Below are 16,361 nucleotides of genomic sequence, written 5' to 3'. Positions count from 1 at the left end.
CCTCCGTTAGCGCTCATTAGACGCGCGGCTAATGTTGCGACAGCGGCGGGCGTTTGATGGGCTCCTCGGGGGAATTGTGAGTTTGTGTGGCGCTGTGACAAGGCGGCCCTTGTTGTCAGCCTCCTTAAGAGCGGATGCAACGGACTACAAAGAGCCAACGCAAAGCATGTTTGCGTACGCTAATAGGCGAGCGTCTTTTTCAATTAAGCGACGTCGGGTTTTTTAAAGAGCGTGCCGCGCCGGACTGTCAAACTTACAATGACCGTCTGAAAAGATGACGCCGTAGCCGTAGACGGAATTGTCTTGGTCAAACTTTTTAATTTTATGATATTTATACTATTTTATTATTTACAAGAAATCAACTCGAGGAGAGTGAAGAACCTCACCTATGGTCACGAGCTACGGGTCGTGACCCAAAGAACGAGATCCCGGATACAAGCGGCCGAAATGAGTTTTCTCCGCAGGGTGTCCGGGCTCTCCCTTAGAGATAAGGTGAGAAGCTCAGTCGTCCGGGAGGGGCTCAGAGTCGAGCCGCTTCTCCTCCACATCGAGAGGAGCCAGATGAGGTGGCTTGGGCATCTGATTCGGATGCCTCCTGAGCGCCTCCCCGGTGAGGTGTTCCGGTCATGTCCCACCGGGAGGAGACCCCGAGGAAGACCCAGGACACGCTGGAGAGACTATGTCACCCAGCTTGCCTGGGAACGACTCGGGATCCCCCGGGGAGAGCTGGAAGAAGTGGCTAGGGAGAGGGAAGTCTGGGCTTCCCAGCTAAAGCTGTTGCCCCCGCGACCCGGCCCCGGATAAGCGGTAAATGATGGATGGATGGATGGATGGATGGAGAGTGAAGAACCCCCCCCCCCCGCCACCCCAAATAAAACCTACATTTCAGTGAGGCAAATGGCTAAATTATGCAACAAATGGGCCACCGCTGAAGAGCATCGATTCCGAGTACCCAAGTCATTTTGACCGCGATTAATTTTTCGATCTCGCTCTTCGGGAATAAATAAGCTAAAGCAGTCTTGGGGCCGTGAATCAGCTTGTGGAACAGGGACGAAAAAAGGAAATGTACTTTCTTTTCCACTCAGTTGTGAAAAAAAAAACTCATAAGAGACAAACAAACAACCCCCCCCCCCCCGCTCCCCCCACCCCCCCCCCCCATAAACACAAGAGTCCATTATTTGCATTATTTGCTGGTACGTTCCAAAAGTCGGCGCATACGTTTGACTTTGCGTGGCGTTAATCCTTTCCCCCCCTTCCGCCGTGACTCTCATTTCCGTCTCATTACTTTTCCTCTGCGGTCTGATCAAAAGGTCCCCGGGAGTCGGCACTCGACCTCGACTTTCGTTAACCCCGACTAAGCTCGGCGGCGCCGGCTCCTGTTTTATCACCTGAAGGAGCGCCAACTTTTTCCTGCGGCGCACGCCGAAACTAATTAAAGTTGAGGGCAGAGAAAGCGTCTTGCGAGCAAGGGAAATGAGGAGAATCGGGTTGAGTGAAGAATGTTAGGGAAGGTGGGGTCGGGGGTGGGGGGATGGGGGGGGGGGGGGGGGATTAACAAATGCAGGGAAGAGCTCTGTCTCTCACTCGTTTAATCTATAATGTCCCAGATATGCGGTAAACTCCAGCCTGAGTCGGTAAAAGTCTGCCGCCTTTAGTGCTGAGCATCGCCCCCCCCCCCCCCTCCTTATCATACAAGCCTGCCCTCCTGCCCCAACTCCAGTGGTGGCAAGTACAAAAACCAAGGCCATACATATATGTATGTCTGTATCAATGTATGCACATACTATACATACACACAACTACACACATATACACACACACACACATACACACATTCTCTCTATTGATCGAGCGATCAATCGCCCCCCCCCCCGCTCCCTCCCTAAAAAAATCTACTTTTTAAATACACAAGCATCCGTCCTTCCACTTGAGTACAATACGGAAATGGAGTTGTTGCGTCACCTTCGCCTGACTCTCGCCCTTCCCGGGATTTCAAACCCCTTTCAAACCCCTGCGTGGGTTTTCTCCGGGTGCTCCGGTTTCCTCCCACATTCCAAAAAACATGCGTGGCAGGCTGATTGGACGCTCTAAATTGTCCCTAGGTGTGAGTGTGAGCGTGGATGGTTGTTCGTCTCTGTGTGCCCTGTGATTGGCTGGCAACCGATTCAGGGTGTCCCCCGCCTACTGCCCGGAGACAGCTGGGATAGGCTCCAGCACCCCCCGCGACCCTAGTGAGGATCAAGTGGCTCGGAAGATGAATGAATGAAAAAAAAGTTCAAGTGCAGCCAGCGCGCTCGGCTTTTTACGGGTTGCGCGTAACAACCCGAGACTCCATCGACGACAAGGTGTCGAGCGCGAAAATGGACGTTTGCGGCAACGGACGGCCAAAAGAGCCCAAAAGCGGCTCATCGAGTGAAGACTAACTGATCAAGGCCGACAAAGAGATCGTCGAACGGCGCAATGACTCATCATTTGACTCCTGCAATCGTGTTGCCGGCGGTCAAAGTGAGCGGCGCGACAACGCGCCTTCGTCCTTCGGGCGCCGTCAGTGCGGACGTTTCGCGATACGCCGAGGACTCTCCGATGGGGCGCATAATCGAGGTTGTCTGTCACACCGGGATTGAAATCCGAGAGTGTGATCGTTTATAGCAGAGATGTTGCGGGCGGCATCTGGTTAAATATTCATCGCGGATCATTGGACATTCAGATGCCGCCAGACTGCGAGGGCCGCTCGGCCGTTTGTTAAATCTTTCAGCAGAAGGTCAAAACTCCCGAATAACAGCCAGCGGACGTGATTGCGGCGCACGGCTCTCGCCGGCCTCGTCTGCCATTCCAGCGACAAGCCCGCTGCGGGCTTTTGATCTTTGCCGCTACACCGTTCGGCAAACCCTCGCCGGTCTGCGACTGCCTTTTTATTTGGATGCTTTTTTTTTTTTTTTTTGCAAAAAGATGTCACAAGATGGCGCCAAACCCCGTGCTGATTGGAATTTGAACAAAATAGTATTGGAGTGATGCTTCTCGATTCGTAGAGGATCTTTGCACGCCAAGGAGGAGCGAAGATTGGCCTGGCCTGATCGTTGAACCTAATTTGTGAATTTTTTCAATGTATTTCTGATCTGAGAGGAGAGGAAAGTGCGGCGCACAGGTTGTGACATCATCACGGTTTCAACTCTGACCTCATCGAGCGAGCACGACAGCATTTTCAGCTACTTTGTCTAAAATAGCAGGCAATGTTTAAGATAAGATAAGATAAGATATCCTTTATTCGTCCCACAATGGTTTTCGACTGTCCGTCTTCTTTCTCCTCACAAGGGGCTTGAGTTATCCTCCCACGATCCCACACAGCGACATACCAAACATGTCCGACGTTTTATGATTTGCCTCCCTCTTCATCAACGTGACAAGCCCCGCCCCCTCCGGTCTTCTATCCAATAGGGAAACCTCAATTTACAAACGTTGGCAATCGCACAAACAAAGAAATGAAACGAAATTTACAAATATAGTGTCATCAAATGACTGTTTCTTGTTTTTTTTTGGGACAGTAATTACCGTCGGGCAACTCTAAACATCTTCAGGCGGTCGGGTTGGCATCAATTACCGCGAGCGAGAGAAATTCATCGACACTTCATCGGCGCTTCTAAATCGGACTGCTCAGTGTTCAACTTGCAATGATTTGGTGTCTGTGTGTGTGTGTGTGTGTGTATAAATTGTTGAATGCTTGCTCCCTCCACCCCCAAGGCTCACTTTAGCAGTTTGCCACCAGTCTGGTTTAAAAACAACTCGATGCTGACCCACATTGCTCGGGAGAGAAATCATTTTCCGTCAGCGGCGATTTGGAGGCCCAGGCCGGTCGCGGCGCCAACAAGAGAAGGACCGAGCGATGTAGGCCGCAAAATTTTGCGCATCTGTCAAGTGTCTCCAGCAGGACACGTTGCACCCTGGTTTTGCTACAGGCCAACGTCGAATCTGGCATTTGTTACTATGCCGACCGGGGGGGGGGGGGGGGGGGTCATTTACGACTCCGGCGGCTTCTTCAACTGGCCGAGAGTGGGGAACAAAAGTGAACGCCCCCAGAGAGAATTAAAAAAAAAAGAAGAAAAAACCTTCCTACGGTGTCTGCAGCAGATATAAAAAGTCAACACACAACCGTTCAAATGTCAGGGTCTCTGATAGAAGAAAATGACCGTTCTATGGATTCTGCCCCCCCCCCCACACACGCACACACACACCATTTTGAATCAAACCTGTAGAAGTAAAACGAAACAAGGGCAATAATGCGGGGCACTCGCATGTCCTCCAGGCGTGCCACATTCATGATTCAAAGTGAGCCAAACAGCAGCACTCAGAGGCAATTTGGGGGGGGGGGGACATAGCGGGGGGGGGGGGGGTGGGGCATGCGGCTGTTCCCTGATTATTGCGCGACAGCTTTTGTGCCTTGAGGATGAAATGACATTTCTAAGCGTGGCCCTTTTTTTTCCTTCTGCAAGTTGAGTTATTAAGTGGCACTTTCGGAGATGAGCCGTTTGCGCTGAAAGGCCAGCGAGTTTGACAAAGTCCTCGAAAGCAAATACTTTGAAAAAAAAAAAATTGCAGAGGTGGGTTCACTCTCGTCAAAGTTCACCGACTAATTTCGGAACTTGGGACTTGAAAGTAGAAGGAAGTGGTTGTTCAATTCGTTAATAATGAATTCTAAAATGTCGGAGTCAAAGTAGCAACAACTCTTTTCTTTTTCGAGTAAAAAAAAAAAAAAAAGAAAAACTCTTCAAGACGGTCGTTTTGGTGGGTCTGGAATACAAGAAAAATGACGAGAGGGGCTACCTCTTTGCGCAAAACCAAATTTGACGTTTGAGAACCTGGAAAATATTCACTTGGGGCCCAAAGAGGCTAATTGGAAATCCTTTGCAATTGCTACTTTGCAAAGTCAAAGAAGAATTTGGAGAGGCGGCAAAGCAGAGCGACTCCGTGTTTGAAGGTCAAGTGCAGAAATGAAACAAAACGCGGCATAAGCAAGTGACGACCCAAATATTACGAAGAGGAAGGAAGGACAGGGCAAATCTATTTATTTAAAAAAAAAAAAAAAAGGCTTTTTGGCGGCTCGGGGGATAAATTATCATCTCAAGTGAGGCCCACGCCAAGGTGAACTGGAGTTCAATCTCGAGGCGAATGAAAGCCCATTGTCAGTTGGAGGAGTTTGCGCTCGCCGCCTTCTTTGCGGCCACTCGAGCAGATTGCAGGCTTGCATGAATAAACAACATCCTTCAGATGATTAGCAGCTTCGCTCCCGTTTGAGCGTGCGCTCAAAAAGCAGACTTTTTTTTCTTTTTTTAAATTACCGCACTTTGCTTTCATCCTCACGTACAAAACTCGGGGAATGGATACGTCATGCTACATGCCTACATTGAGGGGCAATTTTATTTGGACGGCATATTTCACGGACAAGCTGACTTCAGGTGCATTGCGTGATTCAAAGTACGGCATGCACGTTTCACATTTTTTGGATTATCCAGACAATTTCCAATCCGCTCATCCTCAGGTGGGTCGGGGGTCGGGGCGGGCACACGGAGACAAATGATCATTCTCACGCAGACACTCACACCGAGTCTTCCATGAGCCTGCCATGCATGTTTGGGGATAAACCGGAGTACCCGCAGAAAAGCCACACAGGCCAGGCGGGGGGAGGGGGCACACCGAGACAAATGACCATTCGCACGCAGACACTCGCACCGAGGGACAATTTCGAGTCTTCCATTAGCCTGCGATGCATGTTTTGGGAATGCGGGTGGGGAAACCGGAGTACCCGCAGAAAAGCCACACAGGCCAGGGGGGGGCACACCGAGACAAATGACCATTCGCACGCAGACACTCGCACCGAGGGACAATTTCAAGTCTTCCATGAGCCTGCTATGCATGTTTTGGGAATGCGGGTGGGGAAACCAGAGTACCCACAGAAAAGCCACACAGGCCGGGGGGGGGGGGCACACCGATACAAATGATCATTCGCATGCAGACACTCGCACCGAGGGACAATTTCAAGTCTTCCATGAGCCTGCCATGCATGTTTGGGGAATGCGGGTGGGGAAACCAGAGTACCCGCAGAAAAGCCACACAGGCCGGGGGGGGGGGCACACCGAGACAAATGATCATTCGCACGCAGACACTCGCACCGAGGGACAATTTCAAGTCTTCCATTAGCCTGCCATGCATGTTTTGTGAATGCGGGGGGGGGAAACCGGAGTACCCGCAGAAAAGCCACACAGGGCACCGGGAGAACCCGCAGAAAAGCAACACGGATAGGTTACAGCTCAGAATCGAACCCTGCACCTGCGAGGCAGACGTGCAAAGCGGTCGGCCACCGTGCTGCCCCCCCCCCCCTCTTTGGATGATCAGACTGAAAAATAAAGCAAATCATGACATTGTTTTGGTAGTCTAGTCTGGTTGCTCGAAAATGGTGGATGTTCACTTGGCTTAGTTTCCCAGTCGGTCCCGGTGTTGGGGTGGTATTAGGGTCAATCAGCCCAAGCTGCAAAAAAGCAAAAGTGTGGACAGTCTGCTCTGGGCTCGCTTCAATCCGCTTGACATGCTTTGCGGAAGCCATTTTGTCAAGCTGGGTCAGTGGCTGCTTTGAGTGTGTGTGCGCGCGTGTGTGTTTGTGTTTAACAGATTTCTAAAAATAAAACACAATTTTTTCCCCCCACACATCCCCTCGAAAGTGATCTCTTTTTCGATCGAGTTGTTCGGTTTCCAAAAGATCTCCTTCAAGACGGCGGCAAAGAGATGACGCGCGGTGAGCTCTCGCTCTGTTTACGGGTTAACTTTGGGATGAAATGCGAGCGGGCTCGGAACGAGCGCCATGTCGTTTTTTTTGACCGGCGGAACATTTATCAAGCGGCAAGCGGGCAGTCCTTTCAGCCGGAGAGCTTTCACCGCCGCGTCCGCCCGCCGCTCACCTTTTTAAATGAAAGGAAATGAGACTTCCATTACCGTCTGCAGGCGCCACCTGCCGCTTACGCCGTCAGCCGTAATCCAAAGATGTCAACGACTGACACCTCAATCACGCTCACCATCTCCTTGGGGAAAATTGCCCCCCATCCACCTCAGGAAAGTGGCAAGAAAAGCATATTTTGGTACCCGCTATTTTGCGCCGGCTTGATGCTTAGGTGCATTTAGGGCCCGGCGGAGTGCATTACGCCCCCTTGACAGATTTGATGCTATTACGAGATGGCTCCACAATTCCAGTATCAACTGTGGAGTGGAGGTGACGCCGCCGCCGCCGCCGCCTTCAAATATCTTCAAAATGACGCCTTGCGCAGAATGAAAAAAAAAAAATGGTTGACTCCAGCGGCGCTTCTCAAAGATGGGCGAGCGAGCTTGGCTGAACATTTGCGAGAAATTCTGTCGTGTCCTGCAGTACATATGAAGGCCTATTGGGGGAAAAAAAAAAACGTAGTCATGCAGTGACTCCTCCCCTGTTTTAGCTTTGGGCCAGTTCAAATTATTGCCATCCACAAATGCATTTCTTTTTTTTTTTAGTCCTATGTTTCACATTTTTGAATAAACTTTATAAAGACCCACTATTCAATAAAAAAAGTTGTATTTTTGACATTCGCTTTCTTCTGGTGGCGTCACCTCACGCGGTTGCGCTAATTCGAGCTTCAGGAGCTTTGCCGAAACCAATTTGGAATATCCACCTCTGTTAAAAAAAAAAATAAAAATGTCACTCCCTCGTTTGCAAACAACTGAGCACGAGATGCTAACGAGGAGCGGAGGAACGTTTTAAAACAGGAAACTGCGTCTTTAATATGCCAATGTTTTGCCTTTTTTATATTCGCTCGTCACCAACAAATGCATATTTAGTGCAACGACCGTTAATGAGAGGCTCATCCTAACATCACAACGGGCGTACAAATGCAAATGAAGCACGTCGACGTTCCTTTTGGAAACATATTCGCCGGTCCTTAATAATTCATGAACACTAATGCAAACTGCTGATAAATGGTAGCATGACTAATTCATTATTATTGTAATATTAGCTGAAATGGAATAGAGGTGCGTCATTTGCGCAGGGCTCTAATTTTAGGTTACAACGCTTTGGCCAGACAGCAAAATCGAGCGGGTAGATTCATGCTAATAGGAAATAGGGAAGCGGGCTCATCGTTTTTTTTTTTTTTTTTTTTTAGCTCCACCGCCAACCTTGCCTTTCCTTTTGAAATCTATATTAGTGCACTTCCCTTTTCAGAATCAAATATAGACTCGCAGAGAGTAATTTCTATTTGTATTTCCAATTACGATCACTCTCGCCTTAGGCTCACATGCAGACTAATGAGTCGATGGAGGCTTTTGGTCGTTTCTTCAAAACTGAGGAAGCCTCAGAAATAAGAGCGCAAAAAGGATATTGGTTTAAAACACTCAGCAAGAGAGCTAACGCGGGGAGCAAAAAATTATTTTTCCAAAACGGCGTTTTTCCAAAACAGGTCAAATTAAAATCCATGCAAACTGTTTTTTTTTTGTGTGTGTACCAGCGTCCGATTGGAGCCGATTTGGGCAAATTCACCAGCGGGACCAAATGGCTTCTTCAAAACAAAATGGCCGACTTGTCTCTGCAATTTTTCTGATGTCAATGTAAGATGTGTGCGCATGATTTGATGTTGATCAGTGAAACTGGTGTCCGGTGGGGATTTTTGGACCGTGCCTATGGAGTCCGTCCCAAGGGCGGGCATTCACTCACAAAATGGCTCCTGCAAAACCAAAACGGGGCTTTTTGCATGTGCTGTATTTCAACATTTGTTGTTGATCGGTAAAATTGGAATCTGGGACTGTTCCCGTTCCCCTACGCCCTCAACAAATTCTAATCCAGTAGTAGGCTTGAAATGGCCACGAAATAAAACGGCAAACTTCCTGTTCAATATCGGGCATCGGTTCTTGTCCACCTACTTTCTTGTTGATCTGTTCAAATGATGTCTGCAGCCGATTTTTGGGATTTTTTTAAAAAACTGAATAGAGGCGGCCCGGTAGTCCAGTGGTTAGCACGTGGGCTTCACAGTGCAGAGGTACCGGGTTCGATTCCAGCTCCGGCCTCCCTGTGCGTGGGTTTTCTCCGGGTGCTCCGGTTTCCTCCCACATTCCAAAAATATGCATGGCAGGCTGATTGAACACTCTAAATTGTCCCTAGGTGTGAGTGTGAGTGCGAATGGTTGTTTGTTTCTGTGTGCCCTGCGATTGGCTGGCAACCGATTCAGGGTGTCCCCCCGCCTACTGCCCGGAGACGGCTGGGATGGGCTCCAGCACCCCCGCGACCCTAGTGAGGATCAAGCGGCTTGGAAGAATGAATGAATGAATGAATGAATAGAGGCCTGCAATTCACTCCAAACGCTCGGTGGAGTCCCTTTTCGATTCCCGGCCCGGCTCTCTTTGGAGACATTTCAAATCCGGGGTTCATTTGTTTGGATGTGTGTTGCATCTGTTGTTGTCCTCCGCGCGGGTCCTTCCCATTCGGTGGCGCTTCCAGATGTCGCCGTCCGCCACAGTCGTGCGGTGATCGATCGGCCGCAAACGTTCATTCCTTTCGCGCAGCCTGACAGGAAGTGGCAGGAAAACACGGGAGTTATTAATGGCATTAATTAAGACTCCGTGCCGAAGGAATAAAAGTCTCATTAATGTCCACGCTAACGCCGAATGTTTTCCTGCTTCTTCGTGGCAAGCGACCCGCGGAACACATTGATCGTCCGATGCTACGCCACCTCAAAGCCCAAACGTGAACTTGTGCGCATAAAATCAGGCACCGCGACAACCTGCGCTTCGCGAAAAGGTCAAAATGCTCCAAAAGGGCGAAACCCAGACGCCGCGAAACTCGTAAATGGGCTCCGAATGAAGGTTAGCGTGTAAAAGGCAAGGAGTCGGCAAATTCGCTAAGGGTGGTTGGCGAGCGGGCAAGATGGCGACAAATCCAAACGGGTTGCGTGACGACGGAAGGCTTCATCCGAGCGCGCGGCTGACAGATCGCACCCTTCGGCCCGTCCGCGGTTACACCGCCGCCTGCGCGCGGCTCATCCGCAGAGCCTATCGGTATCCGCCAGCCCGTGGGCAGGTGCGGGGGGGGGGGCAAGCGCGTCACATTCCTGCTCTAAGGAGCAGCACGGGGGGGGACATGATGCGTGCGGACAAGGCGGAAAAGCACGCGGGCGGCCGCTATGGAGGTGAAGACGCTCGCTCGGGCTCCGCCGAGTGAAACTAAAACAAGTTGACAACCTGTAGAGATATTTTTAGCCAGGCGGGGGCGGCTACCATGTGCCAGTCCGCCCGCAGTCTGGGAGAGGCTCCGCGTGGGCCTCCGTGTGGGCAACTTGGGCTAATTGAGCCGATGCTTGTCGTTGCGGATCACCTTCTCGCTCGTTTTTTTTGTCTCGGGGAGCCGATGCGCTATTCCAGGGTGACGGATGCTCGTGACGGGCGAGGAGGAGAGCGACTGACGGAACGCTTGCTGGAATAGAGCGCCGACCTTAGACGTGTCCGAAAGGTGCAAGACTACGGTGGCTTCTTGCTCAATCAACAGTGACGTACGTGGCCCACACGCGTTTACCGTACGTGGCCCAAACGTGGCCGGGAAAAAAAAAAACGTCTGTTTCTCGTGGAGGAGGGTCTCAGCCCATTTAGTCTGTAAAATTCCAAGTTTGTGAACTACTGTAGGGACGCCGGTTGATGGCATCGCTTTGGATTTGAGATCAGCACCGCTTTCGAGTAGAAGATTAAGGGGGGGAGGGGGGTCAATGTCAGCTTGACAGGTCATTTATGGAACTGTGAGTTCAGCAACGGAGTTATAATTTGGTAGGATTGCAACTCTGGAGTTTGAATTTCTCTCTACATTTTGTGTCAAGACTCGAGTGGCGGGGTGGGGGGGGCACCGATTGGTCAACACAAGGTTCAGGGCTGATGAAAACTTAACGAGCGGGCATGGAAACGGCGAAACAAAACTCAAAACCAGCAAAAACTCAGGTCCTGACATTTGGTCCCTGACAAACAAACATGAAACCATTCACAACAAATTGAGGGGGGTGGGGCAGGGGGGTGGGGTAGGGGGGGGGGGGACAGCCGGTGGCATTTTGTGTTCATTAAGCCGTTGTTTGTGTTCATTCACTCGACGGCATGAAATTCTGGCATAAATCAGGTGGAACGCATCTGTGGAATTAAAGCCTGCGAAAATTGGGCATGAAATGAAGAGAACAAGCGCTGCCGATTTTTTTTGTGCAAGAGAAGAAGAAGAAAAAAAAAAAAAAGCGCAAATGGCTACAGTGGACTTTTAATAGCTACTCCCATCGGGACGCCGTGACAAGCTGTCAGCAACGACTCTCCTGATACGGCTTGACGTCGCCTTCAAACTTTGAAGAGTTTGACTTTTGGAGTGCCGTGAATATTTGAACAGAGATTTTTTTGGGGGGGGGGGGGCAAATAAGAGTGCGAATTGCCTTTTTACTTGTTCGACTCTTTGAAGTGTTTCTCTTTTACCAGAACAGAGGGAGGCTTGTTTTTTTTGCAAAGGTATCCATCCTGTTGAATTAAGATGACGACAAAGAAGCTACGCGTGCAATTTCACGTCAGTTCTGTGCGTTGAACCGTTGCCGTGTTCTGGGGTGGGGGGGTCAGGGGGGGGGGGGTTCTACAAGCAGCTGTAGTTGCCCAACAACTGGTGGCGACATTGCCATTGGCGAGGAAGACCCGGACAGAAAAAAATGGCTTTCATTTCCTTGCCCCATTCGGGCCCTGGCTGACGACGACTCACGCCAACATCTGATTGGCCGCTGATCGAGAACTTACTTTTGCGATGAACAAAGCCTCTCTGAACGAGCGCGGAAGGCGGAGACGACAATGGCGATCCTGGAAGCAAACTTAAGATGACATTGCTCATTTGCCGACCGAGCGCTTCATTACGACTCCCAGAAACGAGATCTCGGGACAGGGTGGACACAAAAGGGGGCCGGTGGGGGGGCTTTGATTCGCGCCTGCGGAATAACAAAGAGCCTCCCGGAAGAGAGGAAGTCGAACGTGAAGGGCACAGTGAATTAGAGTCGAGATAAAGACAAGCGGGAGCGCCTCTGCAATTGTACAAATGTTCCCCGTCTGTCAGCCGCCGCACGACAAACGCGGAGGCGGTGAGTAAGTAAGAACAACATCATGCGTACGGGGGGGGGGGGGGGGGGCGGCGCTGACTCTTGACGAATGGGTGCGACCGACGCCCCACACACACAAACACAATCGGAGCTAAGCAAGACCGATGCAACGGCCTTCCAACACCCCTCGCCATCCATTTTCCTAAACCTGTTCCGGGTCGCCAAGGCCCGGAACCAAATCCCCGTTGGCTTCTGGCTTAAGACACATGACACCCCGGTTCGGTCTCGAGAGACCGGAAGAAATCCCGACACATTTCCAGACGCTCTGAAAGTCTGCGGGCAGTTCCAGACTTGGTTTTGCCTCGGGAGGCTACATTCACATGATTAAGGCCATGACAGAAACCACTCTGGCCCGCCGTGAGCGGGTCGCCTCTCTTCCAATCAAACGGCCCGATTATCCAATGGTGTGGGGTCACGATAAGACGTTTTTCCTGCCCGACGCCCCCTGAAATGCCACCAGGTTCGGACGGACCACGGACACCCCGACAGGACGCAAGGGACGGTGAGCACAAGAACACGCCAGAAAGGCTAATAGTTAGCTTCTCTTCCATGAGGTCTTTCTTTGTCTCTTCAGGCAGCCCCGGATGGCCTGTTGCAGGTCAGTCTCGGTACCGCCGTGGAAAATTTGAAATCACTCGCGGCCGCTGAACAAAGAGCGGCCGGAATCGGCGCAGACACGTGGAAAGAAAGAAATTACCGGTGTCCTAGGAAGGAAAACAAAGGTCTGTAAAGACCCCAAAACTAAGTGTTCCACATCACTAACCACCTCCAGGAGCAAAACACTCATCAGAGACAGAAAAGGAAGGCTCGGATGTAACGTGGAGGAGGGGGCATGGGGGTCTTGTCCTTAGTCCTGCTCCGCTTGTTATCGTGAGAAACTTGAATTACGCTGGAGACAACTGCAAATACACGAACCGAGCGGACACGACAGTTTCACGTAAACTAGAACCGACAAACGGGACGTTTGATCTTTTCACGACCTATTCGGACAAACGAACACAAAGCAATCAAGGCCGCCAGTTGCTGACCTTTTGGGTTAATTTTTTAATTTTTTCCCCCCCCCAGTCACTCGAGCCACTCACAAATGCAGATGTTGGACAACTGGCGGGCTGCAAATGTTAAAGCCGGCGGGAACACCGCTGACATTCCGCCTTCTGGAGAAAATCTGAGGTTGCAAAACCGAAATCAACCAACATTCGTTACTATCAGGCCAAAGAAGAAGGGGTGAAACGATAGCAAACATCACCAGACCATATCACGACCATGATTATCACGGTATTTTGGGGGAGTTGTATAAAAAGTAATATAACAAAAAAAAAAAATCAATGTTTTGCGTTTGTGTATGTCAAGTTAATTTGTGGAGTACCTCAAGCGTGTTGCGTTCACCTGCATCTGGCGATGAGTGTGTTGTTTTAAACGTCGGTGGCCACAACGTGCCCAATGCAAATTAAACTGCACTAATAAACTAGCCACCAGAGGGTGCTGCAACTGCACCTATAGAACAGACGTGCTACTTTTAAAACATGACGACCATATCGTGGGAATTTTAATACCCCGATATTGCAGTATCGCCGTTTTCATTACCGTTGCCCGCGCACGTTATGTTGCGCAATACACACTAAAATTATGACATAACATCGCAGTGTGTCTGCAAGAATGATCAAGTTGTGAACAATGTGAAAGCCTCTCTCTCTCTGTCTCCACCCCTCCCTTGTCTCCCCGCCCCCCCACACCTGCCCCACTCTCTCGGGGCTTAGCGGTTATCCCGAAGCTGATTACGGCCTGGCTCAGTTAACTCAGAGTTGTCAAGTGGAGCAAACGAGCCTGTGAGATGAAGAAACAAATTAAGAGCTGACAACAAACAGTATCGTATTAATTTCAGATCCCATTCAAGTGTGTGAAAAAACAATCTGTTGTTTGCAGGGTAGAGCGTGCACTAAAATTACCCTCGGCCTCTTTCACACAATTAAAGAAACTGCAGAAGGGGCCCCACTTCACTCGTCATTTGAGATTTTACGCTTGCGCTAGCAAGCTGGCATATTGTGGGAAGCCGTCTCGAAATATGGTTTGTCACAATCATAGTGGCGGCCCGGTAGTCCAGTGGTTAGCACGTGGGCTTCACAGTGCAGAGGTACCTACCGGGTTGGATTCCAGCTCCGGCCTCCCTGTGTGGAGTTTGCATGTTCTCCCCGGGCCTGCGTGGGTTTTCTCCGGGTGCTCCGGTTTCCTCCCACATTCCAAAAACATGCGTGGCAGGCTGATTGGACGCTCTAAATTGTCCCTAGGTGTGAGTGTGAGCATGGATGGAGCTCCGGCCTCCCTGTGTGGGGTTTGCATGTTCTCCCCGGGCCTGCGTGGGTTTTCTCCGGGTGCTCCGGTTTCCTCCCACATTCCAAAAACATGCGTGGCAGGCTGATTGAACACTCTAAATTGTCCCGAGGTGTGAGTGTGAGTGCGAATGGTTGTTTGTCTATGTGTGCCCTGCGATTGGCTGGCAACCGATTCAGGGTTTCCCCCGCCTACTGCCCGGAGACGGCTGGGATGGGCTCCAGCACCCCCCGCGACCCTAGTGAGGATCAAGCGGTACGGAAGATGAATGAACAATCCTAGTTCACTAGCAGCGGACTTGAGCTCATTGGAGATTTTCTTCAATATGTGTGCAAACAATATTCGTCACATCCCGGCTGGTTTACTGCAACTTGGACTTGATTTTTGCAGTCAGCCGGTCCCTCCCTTTGGAATGAACGTTGGGCAAGCCCTCTCGCTGGCCATCTTTCAAACTCATTTTTATTCTTTGGCTTGTTGGTACCCCCACGTGAGGAAACCCACCAAAAAGTCTCAAAAATCCACCCCCCAAAAGACAAAGCACGTCACCCGTCGATATTTGTTATGTAGCCAATGACTCCAATTCATTCATTCATTCATCTTCCGAGCCGCTTGATCCTCACTAGGGTTGCGGGGGGTGCTGGAGCCTATCCCAGCTGTCTTCGGGCAGTAGGCGGGGGGCACCCTGAATCGGTTGCCAGCCAATCGCAGGGCACACGGAAACGAACAACCATTCGCACTCACACTCACACCTAGGGACAATTTTAGAGTGTTCAATCAGCCTGCCACGCATGTTTTTGGAATGTGGGAGGAAACCGGAGCACCCGGAGAAAACCCACGCAGGCCCGGGGAGAACATGCAAACTCCACACAGGGAGGCCGGAGCTGGAATTGAACCCGGTACCTCTGCACTGTGAAGCCGACGTGCTAACCACTGGACTACCGGGCCGCCTGACTCCAATTTTTATCATTTTTTTTAATTGCTACCCACAAATTTGAGCAGTGCCATTTAGATACGTGCAAAGCAGGTAGTTTTAAGCGAGTTCATTTTTCTCTTGACTACTCGGAGCTACTTAATACGAATAAGAAAGAAAAAAAAAAGCCCATCACCATCACTTTCTGCTCACCGACAACCGTTGGCTAATATGATGGTTATTAGCTGACACTAAAGGCGTCATTTTCACTGAACTGAGGCTGACTGATGCGTGCGGTTGGACACTGTGTGTTTAAATGAGTCATTGGTCTATGCACACACACTCACACATACGGACACACACACTTTCAGACTAGAAATGTACACAGACAGCCTGCAGTGATGCGTGACCAGAGGGAAACATATCCTTCGGAATAACGACGATAAAGCTTTCCAAATACGTCCCGCCGTAGTAAACATCTCCTATTCAGCAAGTCATTGAGCTCTTTCAACGCACGGGACTATAAACTTGCCGCCGAAAAGTAAAAGCTTGACTTCAGCACTTTAACTATTAGCTTCTTTAATGGACATTATTACGACACTTGATTACAAAAGCCAATTGGCGCTTTTAAAGCCTTCCGGGTGTATCAAGACTAAGAATGGTGGCAAAGCCATTAAACAGAGATTCACCTTAATTGACACTTGGAACACGCTTCATTTATGGCGAGGGCTTCCCAGAGGAGACGGGCGGGGCTGTGTTTTCGCCACCGGCGCAAATGCAGCGCGGCTCTACAAGGAGGCGGGTTAGACCGAGTGTTTGTAATTTCGCAGATGTAAATCAGAGGGCGTAACTACTAAAAAAAAAAAAAGATAAGATAAGATAAGATATCCTTTATTCGTCCCACACTGGGGAAATTTAAAACAACAACCGCAGACCGTACTGAAATTTGTCTGTCAAAAATG

General features: G+C 50.2%; 1 long non-coding RNA gene across 1 annotated transcript in view; it reads left to right on the top strand.

The window, feature by feature from the left end:
- The first annotated feature begins 417 nt into the window (after positions 1-417).
- LOC127611430 (uncharacterized) overlaps positions 418-16,361 on the top strand; it is a 69,144-nt gene continuing 53,200 nt past the window's right edge. The window contains exon 1 of the long non-coding RNA XR_007965321.1: positions 418-492. This is a non-coding gene — a long non-coding RNA (uncharacterized LOC127611430). The remainder of the gene's footprint in view (positions 493-16,361) is intronic.

The sequence above is a fragment of the Hippocampus zosterae genome, chromosome 12, assembly GCF_025434085.1.
Source record: "Hippocampus zosterae strain Florida chromosome 12, ASM2543408v3, whole genome shotgun sequence".
In the NCBI taxonomy this organism is placed as follows: Eukaryota; Metazoa; Chordata; class Actinopteri; order Syngnathiformes; family Syngnathidae; genus Hippocampus; species Hippocampus zosterae.
This window is presented reverse-complemented; position numbering and strand designations above follow the sequence as displayed.